Source organism: Lissotriton vulgaris, chromosome 4_1 (genome assembly GCF_964263255.1).
Source record: "Lissotriton vulgaris chromosome 4_1, aLisVul1.2, whole genome shotgun sequence".
NCBI lineage: Eukaryota > Metazoa > Chordata > Amphibia > Caudata > Salamandridae > Lissotriton > Lissotriton vulgaris.
Window position 1 is genome coordinate 1974235488 of NC_141691.1, and position 12705 is coordinate 1974248192.

Sequence of the window (12705 nt, forward strand, 5' to 3'; positions counted from 1 at the left end):
GGTGTAGTACCAATAGGTGGACACTTTAGTGAAGGTTTCCGTCAGCCCAGTGTGGTACGCAGAGTGCCTCGCCCGATATGCAATCTTGTCCCACTCCTTGTGGCTCAGGGTCCTGCCCAGTTCCCTGTGCCAGCGCTCCCTCCCTGGGTTATGGTAATGAAACGGCGGGGGTTGGAGAAACTTATACAAATCAGTGATGAGTTTGGCGTCCGAGGTCCGGGTTACCAACCATCGCTCATAGGGCGTAATCGAACGGGCGGCGACGTCACGCACTGGGGGTTGAAGAGCCCAGTGGCGGACTTGCATGTAACGCAGTCTGTCCCCTTCCGTCAGGCCAAACTCCTGTCGGAGCTGCTGGAAGGGGAGCACGCCCTCCGGCCCGTATATCTGGAAAAGCGCCCTGCATCCCGCACTCACCCAGTGGGAAAAGGCCCCCGGCTCCAGACCCGGAGTGCAGTCCGGGTTGCCAGCAATGGGAGTGAACGGCGATGGAAAAGTGGTGAGTTCCCGAAGCTCACACACCGCGTCCCACACTCTTAGCGGGACCCGGGTGATAAAGGAGGCGTAGAGATTAGGCGGGCGATGAATGCGCCGCAGGAACGGGACCTCCTGGAGGGTACGGCCTGCAACTGCCTGGTCTTGAAAGAGCCAGTGTTTGTCCGATTCCCACCGGCTCCACTCCACCAGGTACCGGAGCTGCGCCGCCTGAAAGTACTTCCGGAGGTCCGGGACTCCGAGACCTCCCGCCTCCGGAGCAAGCATGGAGAGGACCCGCTTCATCCGAGGCTTACGGCCCTGCCACACAAAGCGGGAGATGTCTGCCTGCGTCTGCCGTATCCAACCCACGGGGGGCTGAAGAGGTAGAGCGCGAAAAAGATACAGGATCTGGGGCAGTATCGTCATCTTCACCACCGCAATACGGCCCAGCCACGAGAGTAGGCCCTTGTTCCAGCGGCCGAGTTCCTCTTTGATCTTTTTGCCCAGAGAGGAATAGTTAGCTGCGACCATAGCAGGCAGGGAGGGAGCAAGCAAAATGCCCAGGTAAGGCACCGTGGAGGAGGACCACTGCAAAGGGAAGAGACTTTGAAGGTCCCGCCTGGTGTCGGCAGAGAGCGGCACATCCAGTGCAGCCGACTTGGCCATGTTCATTTTAAAGCCCGCGACGCGGGCAAAAGCGTTCAGTTCCTGGACGCAGGCAGGGAGTGACCGCCTGGGGTCATCTAGGGTCAGCAAGACATCGTCCGCGTATAAGCTGACAGTATGTGTGTATTGCCCCATCTTCACCCCAATAGCGTCCGGGTTGTCGCGGATCCTCTGCGCAAACGGCTCCATATAAAGGGCAAAGAGGAGCGGCGAGAGGGGGCAACCCTGTCTCGTGCCGCGCTCAATGGCGAAGCTGCTGGAGCTGTGTCCATTGACACGCACTGACGCCGACGGTCTCCTATAGCAGTTAAAGACCATAGTGCGGAACTTCTCGCCGATCCCCAGTTTCCCGAGAACCAGCTCGAGGTATGGCCAATGAACCCTATCAAAGGCCTTCTCCGCGTCGACCGATAGCAGCATCCGCTCCCCCGGGACGCGTGAGGCCTTTTCCAGCACGTGCGTCACCCTCTTCCTGTTGTCGACCGTCTGCCTACCGGGTACAAAACCAGCCTGATCCGCCTCCACCAAATCTGGTAGGTGTAGACCCAGCCTGGCCGCCAAGATTCCGGTGTAAAGCTTGAGGTCCACATTCAGGAGCGAAATGGGCCGGTACGAGCCGCACAAGGTCCGGTCCTTCCCCGGCTTGGGGATAACCGACACAGTCGCCGAGAGGAGGTCCGGTGGGATGGAACCCGGTTCGGAGAAGGAATTGAACAAGCGAGCCAGGAGAGGAGCGACAGTGGGACAGAAGGTCTTGTAGAACAAGGTCGTGTAGCCATCCGGGCCCGGGGCTTTACCATGCTTCAGCCGTGCGATCGCGGAGATGACCTCCTCCACGTGAATGTCCCTCTCTAGGTGGTCCGCCTGGGAGGGGTCCAAGGCCGGGAGGGTCACGGAATCCAAATAGGCCTCAGCCTCCCCTGGTGGGGAAGGTTCTGAAGCGTACAGTGCCTCGTAAAAGGAACGAAAGGTATCTGCCACCTCCGCGTCACCGGAAACCGGAGTCCCATCCACTCCCACCAGCTCCTTCACCACATTGCGTTGCTGCGCAGCCCTGAGCCTATGGGCCAGGAGCTTACCGCACCTGTCTCCGCCGGTGTAAAAGGCATGTTTCAGGCGCAGCGCTGCGTACTCCGCCCGGTCTAGATCCAACGCAGAGAGGAGTTTCCGTGCCGCCTTCAGTTGCTTCCAAACACGAGGAGCCCCCGTTCGGCGGTGGACCTGCTCAAGCTCCCTAACCTGCGCCGTCAGTTCCTCCCTCTTGCGCTGGCGTTCCTTGTTTTCCGCCGAGGAAATGGAGATAAACTCTCCCCTGACGACTGTTTTCAAAGCCGCCCACTGCGTAGCCAGGGACGTGTCAGAGTTGTTATTGTGGGTCAGGTAGTCCTGGATGACCTCCTCCACTCGCTTCACTACCGATTTCTTATGGAGAAGCGTGTCCCGAAGCCGCCACATCCCTCTGGAGGGGGGGCCGCCGGCCAAGCAAAGACTCCGGAAACCGGCGCATGATCGGACAGGGACAAGACCCCGATGTCCGCTGCCGTGGCGACCGAGCGAAGCGGGCCGCTCACCAAAAGATAATCCAACCGCGAATAAGTGCGGTGTGCGTGGGAAAAATATGAGTAGTCCCTATCGGTGGGGTGCATGGTGCGCCAGAGGTCATGCAGGTCCATCTCCGCAATCTGGTCCTGTACCGCCTTAGAAAGCTCCCCTGTCTGCGGAAAGCGCTGGGCAGACCTATCTAGAGTGGAGTCGAAGACCATATTCAGGTCTCCCCCAAGATGACATGACGATCGGGCGAGGCAGTAACGTCCACCAACACTGATTCCAGGAAACGATCCTGGTGGTCGTTTGGGCTGTAAACCGAACCAACCGTAAAGGCAACACCTCCTAAGCGCATGCGATACACTAAAAGCCTCCCCTTCTGCTCAGCATGTTTATACAACACCTCCCCCCTAAAGGAGCTGGCTAGAAGAATGGCCACCCCAGCGGTCTTAGTCGCAGCAGAGGAAAAGAGTTGCGTGGGGAACTTGGCAGAGCGCAACCTATGGCAATCTCTGGAAAGTAAATGGGTCTCCTGCAGGAGGCAGATATCCGCCTGCGACCCCTCCAACAGGGAGAGGATCGCCCTACGCTTCACGGGGTTATTCAGACCCTTAACATTAAGGGTCACAACTTTCAGGGGTGGCATCGCCTCCAGGGAAACAACGCGCTATGCAGCAGGCGGGGGATCAGCGGAGGGGGCGCGCGGGGCAGGGGGGCAGGGAAGGCCAGAAGCGGCATCGCACACGTTCGGACAGTTTCGGACGGGACCCCCCCACAACAAAACAACAGTGAAACCCCCCCAAAACCCACTTATGGCAACCAGCCAAAACAAAAAGCAGAAAACAACACCCCATAGTCCCAGTCTAGCCCAAACGGGCGAGTCTGCAGAAAACAGTCAGGTGGACGTCCAGCCACACACCACCCCCCTCGCCCCCCCAGCCCCCAGCATCGTTAAAGCTAAGAGCCTCTCCCCCGGAGAAAAGTTAGGCCGTTAAGGCCACACCAGTAGATTCAGGCAAGTTCCTGGCCGCAGTCCTCAGGGCCTCCGCCATTTCAGCTCTGATGGTGGGCGAGTCTGGACGACTCGCTGGCGCTGACGATGGGCGCCTTCTCGACCTCCGTCGGCCCCGCCGCTCGGGGTGCCGCCATGCGGGTATAGCCCCTTCCTCCTCCGTAGCAGTAAGACCCAGCACTCCGCAGACATCTTGTAGGGAGCGCAGCTGATGCAGCACCCCATTCCATCGAAAGATAAGACGGAAGGGGTGACCCCAGGAATAGGCTGTCTCGTGCTCTCGCAGAAAGTCCGTAGCGATGCGGAAAGACCTGCGCTTCTGCAGTGTGATGGCGGACAGGTCCTGATAGAGCGCCACAGGTCTATCTCGGAAGGTCAGTGGTTGCTTCCTGCGGGCCTCCGTCATGATGCGCTCCTTCAGGGGGAAATCCGGCAAGAATGCTAGGATATCAGGCGGGGGTGCCGATGACTGACGTTGGCGGCCCACCCTGTGTGCTCTGTCAATGCGGATTGGGAAATCCGCTCCTTCCTCCAAGATGTCGCGGAACAGGTCCTGTAGATAAGCCACTAGGTCCGCACCTTCATCCGCGGATGGAACACCCCGCACCCGGATGTTGTTCCGCCTGGACCTGTTTTCGAGGTCCTCCGAGTGGGCCTGGAGCTCGACACATTGCTCCCGGAGGCGGAGGACGTCCTGCTGGAGATGGGTTATCTCCTCATCGCGTCGTTGAGCCGCCGTCTCCACAGTATCGACCCGCTCGCCCAGGCCCTCGACCTCCCTGCGCACCTCCCGGACCTCTCCAGCCACTTCGGTCTTAAGAGTTTGAAATTCCTCCTTGAGGGAGCTGAATAAGTCCTCCATGAAGGACCGCGTGACCGGCGGCTCGCCCACAGTTGCGTCCGTTGATGCCCGGGAGGACCCCGGGGACGGCTGCGTTCTGTCGCGTAGTTGCTGGGACCTGCCGAGCATTTCCGGCAGAGTGCGATCTCCTCGCGCCGCGCCACGTCTTCCAGTCATCTTGGGGCCCGGCAAAGCCCAGGGTCAGTTGCTGTAGGCGAGCGCCGCCGCTCGCGGGCACCAGATGTGAGGCCCTCGCCGAAGACAAGGGTAGTGCGTCACAGGCGACAAAATGGCGGTCCGGGCCTGGGCAAGACGGCCTCCGGGCCAGTAGGGCAGGCAGGCAGCAACGTCCGAAGTGTAGGCCTCCCGCCTCGTGCTCCCAGGGGGGGCAGCAGATGAGTCGGTGCCAGGACTAGCCGAGGCTCCCGTGTGAGAAGGGCGCGGGCAGGGATCACTGGGCACAGTCACACAAAGACAAGATGGCGGGAGGGTGGGACCCAAGAAGGCAGCCCGGGCCAGCAAGTCCGTGGGCGACTCTCAGATGGTAACGGGCCCGGAGAGTATGAAACCGATGTCTCTCTCCACCAACAGTTGAACTGCCCGGCTCGGGCACTGCTCGAACTCCGCCATCCAGCGCTTCCAGGCGCGGAGTTCGCAAGTCGTCACCCTCCGAGACCCCGGGTAGGGGGGAGACCGCCGGTGCAGGGCTAAGGTCCGTCGTCCAGCAATGGTGCCCGCCACCAGGGCGCCGGCCAGGAAGCCACCCCACTCCGCAGAGTCCGTCTAGTCCGCTCCCTCGGGATCTCAGGCTTTCCGCTGTTCAACACTCGGGCCAGCCGAGGCGCGCGGACAGCGCCGCACTACGCTCCGCCTCCAGGCTCTTCTCCTCGGGGCGACCCGGGCTCTACTCCTCGGAGCGATCTTCGAATAAACTTTTCGGGAACTTCCCCCGGGGCCACAGAAGTCAAAGTGGCACCAAAATGTGCCCCACGAACTCCGGCACAGTCCTCTCACCCGCGATGCAGCCGCGGGGGGAGAGAAGCGCAGAAATCAGGGCTCAGGCTGAGCTGGGCCGGAGGAGCTGCGGGAGGAAGCGTCCGCTCACCCCGCCATCTTGGCCACGCCCCCCCACCCCCTTTTTTGAATCGTTTTTGGCCACTATAGGTGTGGCAGGGTAAACTCAGACATGAGTCCCTTTCTCACTGCACCATCAGGATTCAAGCAAGCTGGGCCAAAGACGGCTGAAATGCCAGAAACCGGTCCCCGGTAGTTTGTCTCCTTTCTGGTGAAGAATTGGCTTGGTAGTTTAGTCTGCCCTGTTCCCATGATACACTGGGCCAGGGACAGACTGATTTGCATATAGCCAGGTTCTGAGCTGGGATGGTGCAGTGAGATAAATAACGGTGATGGATCAAGCCCTGATCTTTGGACTGGGTAAGAGTGGTCTGCTTAATTCAGACACTCTGTTCATCACCACCCCCTTTTCTGAATCGTTTTTGGCCACTATAGGTGTGGCAGGGTATACTCAGACATGAGTCCCTTTCTCACTGCACCATCAGGATTCAAGCAAGCTGGGCCGAAGACGGCTGAAATGCCAGAAACCGGTCCCCGGTAGTTTGTCTCCTTCCTGGTGAAGAATTGGCTTGGTAGTTTAGTCTGCCCTGTTCCCATGATGCACTGGGCCAGGGACAGACTGATTTGCATATAGCCAGGTTCTGAGCTGGGATGGTGCAGTGAGATAAATAACAGTGATGGATCAAGCCCTGATCTTTGGACTGGGTAAGAGTGGTCTGCTTAATTCAGACACTCTGTTCATCCCCACCCCCTTTTCTGAATCGTTTTTGGCCACTATAGGTGTGGCAGGGTATACTCAGACATGAGTCCCTTTCTCACTGCACCATCAGGATTCAAGCAAGCTGGGCGGAAGATGGCTGAAATGCCAGAAACCGGTCCCCGGTAGTTTGTCTCCTTTCTGGTGAAGAATTGGCTTGGTAGTTTAGTCTGCCCTGTTCCCATGATGCACTGGGCCAGGGACAGACTGATTTGCATATAGCCAGGTTCTGAGCTGGGATGGTGCAGTGAGATAAATAACGGTGATGGATCAAGCCCTGATCTTTGGACTGGGTAAGAGTGGTCCGCTTAATTCAGACACTCTGTTCATCACCACCCCCTTTTCTGAATCGTTTTTGGCCACTATAGGTGTGGCAGGGTATACTCAGACATGAGTCCCTTTCTCACTGCACCATCAGGATTCAAGCAAGCTGGGCCAAAGACGGCTGAAATGCCAGAAACCGGTCCCCGGTAGTTTGTCTCCTTTCTGGTGAAGAATTGGCTTGGTAGTTTAGTCTGCCCTGTTCCCATGATGCACTGGGCCAGAGACAGACTGATTTGCATACAGCCAGGTTCTGAGCTGGGATGGTGCAGTGAGATAAATAACGGTGATGGATCAAGCCTTGATCTTTGGACTGGGTAAGAGTGGTCTGCTTAATTCAGACACTCTGTTCATCACCACCCCCTTTTCTGAATCGACTCACACAATGGGCAGGCATTGCCCCTGCTGATATGGTGTATCACCTCATTATGAGGCACAGCAGGTGTTGATGAGGAAGGGCTGAAACAGGATGGGTGGAGATCCTCAGCCTAAACCCAGGGTCAGGAGCCTTTATCTGGGCCTCAGCACCGCACAAGCCATAAGGGAGAGAGTTGTTATTTATTAAAAAACTTTTTTGTGGTTTCTTCCAATAGCCTTTAAATGTGCTCCCCACAATATTTATAGCAGTATTGATTCTGAAGAATAGGCCTTGGAGGTTTTCTTTTTGGATACATGCAGAAAGATTAAAAAGAACTCCCATTACGGATTTAGATACATACCTCCGCCACCATCGCCCCACAGGAACACAAAAGCTTATCCAGTCCTGCTTTCAGAATTAGCCTTCTCACACTTGTGGCTATGCTTTTATCAAAATGGATAAAAGTCTACGTCTCAAGCTCGTGCAGAGCTTTTGGCTTTGTTAATGTTTCTTAAAGATGTTGCACAGCAGGGCAAGCTCAATTAAACAATCAATCAGGGTTCTTGTAGTGTGTGACTAATCACCCATAAGGGTCTCAAGGCACCTAAGGTGGGAGGGCGGGGAGGGCTCTGCGGTTTAGTCGAGGACCCAGGTCTTGAGGTCCTTCCTGAATTAAAACCGTGACGGTGATTGCCTGCGATGCAGAGGCAAGGAATTCCAGGTCTTCACAGCGAGGTAGAAGGATCTTCCTCCAGCCAAGGTCTTGAGGAACCGTGAGATAGTGCCAAGGGCTAGATGAGAAGAGCGGAGATGTCTGGTTGGTGTGTGGAAGGAGAGGCGGTGGTTGAGGTATTTGGGGCCGGTGTTATGGAGAGCTTTGTAGGTGTGTGTGAGGAGCTTTAACAAGATTCTTTTGATGATCGGGAGCCAGTGGAGGTCTCTCAGGTGACCGGAGATGTGGCAGCGGTGGGGGATGTTCAGGATAAGTCAGGTGGAGGGGTTCTGAATGAGCTGCAATTTTTTTAGGAGTTTTTGGGTGGGGTTGGCATAAAGTCTGTTGCCATATTCGAGCTTGCTGCTGATGAGTGCCTGTTCTCCCTCTGACTCGGTGGGGATCCACTTGAAGATCTTCTGAAGCAGGCAGAGCATGTGGAAGCAGGAGGATGATACAGCATTAATTTGGCAGTTAATAGAGAGTGAGGAGTCGAGGATAATGCTGAAGTTGCTTGCAAGGTCGGTGGGTGTGGGGGGGTTCCGAGCACTGCTGACCACCAGGAGTCATCCCAGGTGAACAAATTGGAGCCCAGACTTCGGACTTCGGTTTTGTCTGAGTTGAGTTTGAGGCAGCTCGCCTTCATCCCATCATGGAAATTGCTCTTAGGTGAGAGAAAGAATCAGCTGGGTGTCATCAGTGTAGGGGGCATTGTTGAGTCTGTAGTTTCTGACGATGGATACCAGCAGGCCATGTATATGTTGAAGAGGTTGGTGCTCAGAGAGGAGCCCTTGGGGACTCTGCAGCTGATCCCTGTGCTGCTGTGCAGCCTGGCTAAAGTAAGCAAAAGAAAGCATTTGCAATGCAATCAGTCTCCCCTTTGGGACCTTATATGTATTTAGCTATGCAGCACACTAGCCTGGGTGCTGAAACATCTATTGGTCATCAACATGGAGGGAAAGTAAGCACTAAACTGCATGAACACATGGAGAGAAATATTGCCTTTCAGCGGGAAATGGTATAGTTCAAAGCTCTGTTTTTAATATAAAATCAGGACTTTTGGTGGTCATTTCACTGAAAATACAAGAGTTGAAAAAATATTATTGTCTATGGGTGCTCATGGAAGTCAATTTCTAGGGACTGGAATCTAGAGAATGCTAAAGTGATTCTGGTATTTTACTGACCTCTGCTGGTCGTTTTCTATCAAGAAAGTTAAATAGAGGCAGATGAACAAGCAGAAAACAATTCTGGTATTTTACTGACCTCTACTGGTCGTTTTCTATCAAGAATAGAGGCAGTTGAACAGAAAACTAGCCCCTAAGGAGAAGCAGACAAGCCCTAGGGCTGATCTCGAGAGCCCACAAAGAACATACACATATAAGTATACACTAAAGTATATAAAAGAGGTCTGGAATGCTTGACCTAAAAAGTGCTATGACATAGTCAACACTGGCCATGCCATACCACTTTGGTTTTATTTATTTTGAGTCATGCTGCACAGTAGCCCATGCTGCTGTACAACATCTTTAAAAAAAACATTGACAATGCCAATAGGTCTAGCAAAGGAAAACGTATTGGATTTGCCATTGCTTCTGGATTTTACAACTTTAGATACCCTAACAATCATGGCTCCTAACGGGCCCACACGTCAATGAGAATAAACTACTAAAAGCATGGCAAGTCACCAGGGTTTAGGAACCCAAAGCGTGGAGGTGCTATTGAGTAACAGCATGTTAACCCCACTTTGTCGTTCGGAGGGGGATTGGTCATGGACATCATATAGGGGTCTCAGCTGCAACCCCTGGATTGCCCCCTTTCTATCCCTGGCACTTGCGTTGTGACCCCTGGCCTCAGAGGTGAGAAAATCAGTGCCTAGAACACAAGAGCAGCTCACTCTAATGGACTTCGTTTGGAGCTCCATTTTCATGGTTTTCAGTCAAATTTTTATTACCCAAATAGTAAGTAATATTATTCACTATGGGTGTAAAAAAATGGAGTATATTTCGCTGAAATATGACCGTATATGACAGCTACGGTACGAAAAAAATACTTTTAAATGAGTGTTGTATGCATGCGTGTAGGTAAGTGTGTATATCTGAGTGTTTAGATGTGTGTGTATGTTTAAGCATGAGTGTGTGTGATTCAAAGTAAAGGTCAAATGGTGTGTGATGTCACTTCTGCTATGCCTGCCATTTTGGTGAATTGACGCCCATGGAAGTAGTTGGGGGTTCCTAAACCTTAACCTTACTTTATTCATCTAATTTTGATTCATAGCAGTGACAATGAGTCAGCAATTCATCTTGTCAAGCCCCGCTCAGACAGCAAGGGGTCCAGTAGGATAGTTCCTTTAAACTCCCTTCCCTCTTCTGTGCAGCTGACCCCAATGGAGCACGAGAGAGTAAGACAGCAAGAGAGCGAAGAATGGATGGAGATGATGAGGAGGAAAACGAGAATTAGGGAGTGGAGACAGATGAATGAACGGAGGTGGGAAAAAGAGAAGGAGAGAGATAAATGGGTGGAGAAGGCGAGAAATGGTGAGACAGAAAGGAGGAGCGATGTGAATTGATAGATTGTCAGTAAGAGCAAGATCTTAGAGGAGAAGAGAGAAGAGAAAAGAGAAAGGAAAGAGGGATTTAGCCTGAGAAAGCAAGTGATTGAGACGGGCACAATGAGCGTGGTAGAAAAGGAGACAGAGAGAATGAGATGAAGACAAAAAAAAGAGAAGAAAGTAGGGAAAAGAGTGCACAGCGAGAGAGATGGCGAGAGCTGGAGTGAAACTCACTGCGTGACAGAACTGTTTGCAGTTCAGACCCCACCATGTTTGTTGACATTATCGCTGGCTGCCTCCTCCCCCTCCTACATCGTGTGTCTCCTACGCTCGTGGTAAGACAGCACGCAGCATGCAATGACATCAGAAAGCAGCACTGTGGCAGCTTCACTGGCAGCGTGCAAACCTGTCCCCTCCACTGACACAACCACGCAGGAATCCCACTCCACCACAGCTACAGCAGAAACAGATGGGTCATCTGCAGAGGGACTTATTCATAGCACAGAGGCAGCTGTGGCCACCCACGGCAACTGTGCAGAAATCCACGCAGAATGCTGTCATTGTTCAAAGCCTGAAACATGTAACCCACACAAATTTACAAAGGGGACGATTAAAAAAAAATTACAAAAAAGAGTTGGGTGTAGAAGGGAAGAGGCATTCCACAGAAGCAGCCTTATTATGCAAGCATTGCCAAAGCCAATAGGTCGGATCTTTTCAATGGAGTTGCATGACCTTTTGACTTTATCAATGTTTTTCTGCTAAAGTTGATTGCATCAGCAAAAAAATAAAAATAAATGCATGTTCGCTGATGTGGAACAGCATCCGAATAAATAAAAAAAAGCTGCAGCATCTCAAAGACATGCACACGCGTCACTACGCATGCATACTTATGCATCATGCAGCAGTGACCCATTTTCTGGTAACTTTTAATTTATGGTTCCAAGATGAAAGAAGCGTGGAGGTTTAAATTGGAAATAAAATATGTGTAAAAGTACATCAAAGATAAAGGAGCCACCAAGTAGCAAATTACAGCTGGCAGACAACACGGAAAAAACAACAAAAAAACCTTAAAGAAAAAAAAAGGATAAAAAGGGGGGTTGGGAGCAACAGAGGAGCAATGGAGAAGTGGGTGGGTACTGGGCCGTGAGTCAATGCTGCAGCTGAAGCAGAGTGGGGCGGAGGAGCAACGGAGAAGCTTGGGGTTGCGACAGGACTGAAAGAAAATCCCAACATGCTTGGGGCCTGATTACAAGTTTGTCAGTTGGGAGCTGACTCCCACACCGGTAGCCCGCTCCTGCACCACCAAGCCTGTGTGCAAACTGCCCGCCAGATTACAACTTTTTCGGTCATTGGCAAGTGGTCCTTTGCCAGTTCCACAGTGAAGTAGGCACTGCAATGGCAACGTCTAAGACAGCACCTGTACGGCATGGGATGATGCAGTCCATGCTGTGCAGGTACTGGGTGCATACACACAAGGAGCCAAAACATCTGCTCCCCTGCATGCACCCCAGGCAGGAGGCAGCCCTGTAGGGCCCTCTTTTTTTCCTCTCCGCCACGATTTTTATGGAGGAGGAACTGCTACGAAAACCGTCTCGAAGTGGAAACTCATGATATGCTTGGCGGACAGCGGGTATTTCTCCAAGCATATTGCAGCCTCAAGTTTGCCGCACCACCGCAAGGGATCTCTGATCCCTGGCAGTTGCGTGGTACAAATGGCAGTCCAACCACCCAAGTTGCAATAGAGCAGTCGGAATGCCAGTGCGCTGGTGGTTGGACTGCCACCGCCACACGTCGATAAGTCTGGCAGTCCAAGGACCGCCAGACTTGTAATGAGACCCTTGGTCGGGGAAGCAACAGAGAAGCTGAGGGAGATTAGGAGGGAGCTACACAGAGAGCGATGGGGGGTTCCACACAGAGGAACTAGATAACACTTGCACTCACAGCGAGTAAACAAAACATAGGGAAAAAGTAATTTCCAAGTGAACAGTGGTAAGGAATGGGCTGAGCCAGCCAAGCCACCCTGTTGGTATTTATACTGCCCACAATAAAAAAACTGAAAGCTGTCTGCATGTTAAACCTAAAGAGGTACAAGGGAAAGCCAACAGTGGGCACATAGGAAGCGGGTTAATAAGCTGGTTCGTCAGAGATACAAACAGCAGGAGAAATCAGGAGCATGAGATGTAGAGTGTTGGCAATTATCTGCAGGGCACCTGTAGTGAAAAAGGCATACCCATTATTTCATTTACCCAGAACCAAGGCAAGGCCAGCAATAGCCTGCGCCACGGTGACTTTACCAAACAAGTAGACACATTGTTTAGAAAATCAATCGAGCAGTATGGGGCCTGCTATTATTAAAATAAGTAAACCCTCCTGTCTTTCCGAACCATGGTCCTC